We start from the raw sequence: 6,035 nt of genomic DNA on the forward strand, positions 1-6,035 counted from the left end.
GCCGGATTCCTATCTCTTCTGTTGCAGATGGCGCACCATGAAAATACACGAGTTCAAGTAACAATAAAAAAAAAGAAAGAAGGAAGAGATTACGGTTAAAATATAGTTCTAAAATATAGTATGTATATATCAAAAGAATTTGCACATTCGTGCATATCAAAATAAACAATAAAAATTATAAAAAATAGAGAATAAGAGAAACGATATGACTTATTCATCATCGTTTTCAATACCTTTATTATGCCCCTGTACTCTCGATTACTTGTAAGACACTCAGGTATTACGTATAGACTAACGCATGGATTAAAATACGAACGCGTTCTTTTGAAGTCATGAAACAATTTTGGAGTATTCGGCGAAAGAAAGATGATACTCTTTTTTTTTAAAGATATACAAATTAAAATATAATTCTTTTTTTTAATTTATATCTTTTTATACATTGAAATTATTTTAAAGAGATTTTTACTAATTGTAAGCTTTTTAAATTTTGGAACAGAAGTTCACATTTTGGAGTAAAACATGTGGAAAAAAATTAAAATAGATATAAAACATAACATTAAATTTAGCTTTACGAGATGTAAATATATAGCACAATTTTTCCATTTATTTTTAAAGTAAAAATTAAAAATTTTAATTTGAAACACGAAGATATTTAATGTTTGATTATGCCCCTGTATTCCCGACTACTTGTAAGACATCCACGTATTACACATAGCGAACATATTCCTTTAAAGCCACGAAACAATTCTGGAGTAATCAAAGAAAGATGACTCTTTTTTTCTAATGATATTATCTTATATAAATTAAGATATATAATTTTTCCCCAAATTATGCATTTTTATATCCATTAAATTTTGAAGAGAAGATTTTTACTAGTTATAATTTTTTTTTAAATTTGGAGCAAATTTACATATTGGAGCAAAATCCTTCCATCTTTTTAATTTAGTAAACATTAATAGAATTTCCATTTAAAATATAATCATGATGATATTTAATGTTCAAATTATACTTGAATTAATAAAATGATTAAAATTTCTTGCATTAATTTTATTAAGAAAAAATTATATCTTATGTTTGTAAAATACACATATAAGCATAATATTTAATATAAATTGTACTTCGAACAAGAAGATAAACCTAATATATACTTAATTGAAAGAAAAATCGATTTATCTATTTATCTATTTATTGATATATGTGGTCGGTATTATAGCGTGCATCGTGACGTAGATTAAGAATGACATGATAGTTTCAATCAATATTGCATGTATCTCGTATTGCAAAGGTTCAGGGAACTTGTGAAAATGCATCAGTGTGCACTATTATTATCCGATTGCCGATGCGACAATTGGCTCACTAAGCATGACTACCTTTTGAAACAAAATTGTACGTCTTTGACATACAAATCCCCGTAACTATTTATTTTTATACTTGACGCAAGAATGTCAATCTAATTTCTTTGTTCCGTCAAATTGTTAAATATTAAAAATTAAAATACTGGAATTTCGATAATTTTTAATAATTATTAATAATTAGATTTAAATAATTATTAATAATTAGAAAATTAAAGCATTAACTAAATTTATATTTAAAAAAGGAAAAATTATAATGAAAAATAATCTTACTCAACATTTTTGCTAACAAAAAAATCAATTTTAAATTAGTTAAAAAATCTGCCATTAAAGAAAAATAGTCTCTCTAATAGTTTTAAAATATTTTAGTTTGTTCAGAGTACTGTGTCATTATATTCATAAAGACGAAGTTTAATTTAAAAATGTAATTTTTTTAAATGTAATTTTTTATTATTGTAATTAACACAAATAAATATCAAATTAATTTATTCAAATAATTAAAAGAAAGCTGATATAATTTTTCTTATATCATCTTGCATTTACCATTTGTAGACTCCGCGTGTGGCAGCACCGATCGAAAGTTAACATTGTAACAATTGCTTCGACATAATTTTGATTCACGAATAATTATTACAGATTTTCTCAAAATCATTAAAATAATTCTCGTTTCAGCAATGGTTACAAGTACATTTAAAAATTTATTTGAAATATATCAGTATTAAAGTTGAAAGTAATAAAACAATCTAGTCTCAAATTTAAATTTTTGTTAAAATTAAAATCAAAATTAAAATTAAGATTGTAGTTTTTTTCACACTTTGTGTAGGTATATTTTATAAAAATCTAAATTAAAATTCACAAACTTAAATTAATTTATCCAGATTAAAGAAAAATTAAATCGAGTTTAAAATTTTGGAGTAATTTCAAATTTTTGAAAGAACGAGTTAAAAATCATGTGTGTTCACGTCGTTTCTCTTTTCCTCTCAGGCATTGCTTATCGACCGAAAGAATGGCGAGTATTCCTCTTCCCCGTGGACTTGGATATGGCAGTAGTGGCGCTGCGGATCAATCGGACCAGCCGGCACCATCCGGGTACTGTATCATCTTTGCTATTTCTACTTGATATTTTTCGCGGATGAAGCATCTCAATTCGTTCGCGCATGCACTTCTCGCTAAGTGAGCGAGAAATCGGCGTGGTATAAAGATCGGAATCGCGTGACGTCGACGAGAGCATATACACCCTCCGGGGATGGGATGCGCAACCCTTGCCCGAGGTGATAGCAGAGGGTTGCGTCGACCGGCAGAGTTAGAGTTCCTTTATAATCCTTCTGCGCACTCGTTTCCCTTTCATTCTCTCGATCACGATTATTTTCACTCGCCGATCGGCAATCGTGACGCGAATCGAGGACTTTTACCTTGATTCTGACACAATTCGACATGCAATTATATGCGTGACTTGTACATACTTCGGTGCGAGAAACTTTTGCGTGATTCCACTACAAAATCTAATTAATTACACAGATATTGTTGAGAATATCATAGTTAATTAATTTGATCTATATATACAGTATGCATTTCCTTTCGGATTACTCTGTATCTATATAAACGTTGTACTGATTAATTAACTTTTCATGATGCGAATTAATTTGGGCAAATATAAATCAATATTAAATAAAATGCTCCTTGATATGATTAATGTTATCTAACGTAAGAGTTAATTTTTGTAAATGTTTGTTTGTTTTTATTAATATATTTTTAAAGAATTTTATGAAAATTCAAAAAACATAATTCTTTCTATAATCGTATTTTGAGCGTTTAGAATTTCTCGAAAATCTCATCAGTATATTACGTCCATTTCAATGCAAAAAATTGAATAGTACGAATAAAATGAATAAATTCAGCTAGCGATGAATTATATTGTGTATTAGTCATAAATCAAATTATGCGTCCATTGTTAAAAGTAAGACATTTCTATTCGTTTCTTTTGCATTTTATATTAATTTCAATAATGACAAACTTAAATAAAAATTGCTTTAGAATGTTGAAAGTATATCATGAAGTGTATTTTTTCTTTATAAGACTTTAAAAAATAGGTATTAAATAAGTGTATTTTCTCTCTATAAAACTTTAAAAAATAGGAAAGAAACATGTAATACTCGGATTTTGCACGTTATTTATTATCTGTTTAGATATATTTCAATATTTTTCGTATATTTTCATTAATTATTTAATGTTTCTCATATACTTTTACATAATATTTTTCTCATTTATAAAAAATTTAATTCACATTTTAATACTACTTATTTCATCAATTAAAATTAACATTTTACGTTTTAAAATGTCACATTCATTGGCTGCGTTCAGCAGATAAAACTGCTTTCAATTGTTGTAAAATTCCTAAATCTGATTAGCGTATATTATTATGTTCAACCAAAATTAGAAATATATGTCAATCAGGTTCAGCAGTTTTCTGCTGAACGCATCCATTCTGTCACGCGCATTGGAACTTTTTAAATATACTATCCATATGACAGCAAATTATTTGCTTACTATACATATTACTTGTTATTATGTTTATTCATTTTTTTTGCATTACGTGTCTGAATTATTAAATATTTTATATGCTACGTGTCTTTTAATATTAATAAAATTTTTCCGAAATTCAGTATTCCGGCTGTCTGCCAAGCACAAATATATCAAGTCACATTACACAATACTACACGTATTTACAAAATAATCGAAGTAGAATTAAAATAAACTTTAAAACTTTTCTTACACATATATATTCCATAGTATAATAATGCAAAAAATTATTAAAATGACTAAAAGAATTATTGATAATATCAAAAGTTTTTATTTTTATTAATATTTTGCTTTATATTAACATTTTCCGAAAAAATTAAATTAATTAAATCTCTATATAGATCTTAAAACATATTTTTATATAATATCTGGTAATGAATATGTAAATATAATAGTGATAATATTTTATCTATATATCAAGTCTTTATGAGATATAAATTATTAGTTAGATAAATAATTTATTTTATGAGATCTAACGCGACACTGCCAGAAGTTTAACCGGAAAGGACAACCTTGACGAAGTTTTATACAATCCATCTCTTTATCTCTAATTCAATATTGACTAATGCACTGGTAATTTATGCAGAACAAATGTTTGACGGATGTGAAATCGTTCTCACTTGGTTTAACGTCGCGACCGCTTTATTGAGATAATTCTTTTTCGATGTAACGGAAAAAAATGATTTAAGGTTCCTAAATAGTCACCGCAGCCGTATTGAAATCGAAGAAACGAGAAATAACACACTGAGAATTCTTGCGAGGCATTTTCTTTATGTTTCTTACTACATATATATTATTTAAATTGCAATAAAAAATCTCAAATTTAAAAAATAAAATTTTCTTCTTAGAATATGAAAATTTCCTTACTGTCTATTTATTAATTAATGTTGTGGTTTCTAATTTATTGTCATCAAAACAATTACAAACTTTTAATCCAACAATAAAAAAAATAATCTAAATGAATTATTCAATTATCTGATTATTTAATTGTTTAACCCTTTAACTACAGATATGTATTCATATTTGTCACCTATTATAGCTGTAGTTAAAGAATTAAAATATTCTTTAAAAAAAAATATTTTTGAATTATAAATAGCATTTGATAATTATAGGTAATATTTGTAATAACCTGCGGAAATATATATCGAGTGAATATAATAAAGATTTCTTATTATTTAAATATTGAAAATATTTTTGCACAATGAATATATTATATATATATTTTCATTGTACAATATTATAAATATATTTTTAACACGTTCGCGGAAAAAACAGCATATGTCGTCTAAGTTTATATAAATGTATCTACAAAAAGATTTGTTGCTAATCTCTCCAATCAAATAACTGTCCGCGAATGTATTAATATTTAAATAATAAGAAATCTTTTTACTATTCCTACCTGATTCATTTCTTATGTAATCTGCTGGCAATAGATTTCAAACGGATATGAGAAATAGTCTTTTAATATCTTCAAGAACATATTTATAAAAAAATATTAAAGGCCATAATGAAACAGAAATAAATTACAAAATTGATATAAAATTGTACGAAGAAAATCTCGCATGCAAAATATCGGAGCATGATAAAAAATATAAGTTTCCAATATTTCTTTATCGAGATTTCTTTTCATCGAAGAAGAAGACCACAAAACGCAACTTTCATTTCTGATCTGGATTATAGTGTCAGTCGTTACATTAACTATTATTTATATAGTATGTTGTTAACTTTTTCATGGATTTGTAAAAGAATAAATGTAATTTTTACTTATGTAGAATTTTTAAATAACACTGTTTTTGTGTTTCCGTCGAATTTCGAAATTGAAAAACACGCGAAGATCCATATTAAATCTTTATGTATGTATCAATCTAAATAATATATTTCGTAAATAATATATTTTGTACTTTCATTATCGAATTTATAAAACAGCTAAATAATTCGACTAAAAATATTAACAAATCAATAATAAATAGTAAAAGGCAGTAAAGAGCCAACGCAGTTGTAGGGCGTGGATAAAATAATTTCCAAGACAGCAAATCAATTTCAACGATCCTTTCGCTTTATTCCACTCTGGAAGATATGTGAATTACGAAGAAAATCAAAATT

This window comes from Camponotus floridanus, unplaced genomic scaffold, assembly GCF_003227725.1.
Source record: "Camponotus floridanus strain SB8 unplaced genomic scaffold, Cflo_v7.5 scaffold246, whole genome shotgun sequence".
Classification (NCBI taxonomy): Eukaryota; Metazoa; Arthropoda; class Insecta; order Hymenoptera; family Formicidae; genus Camponotus; species Camponotus floridanus.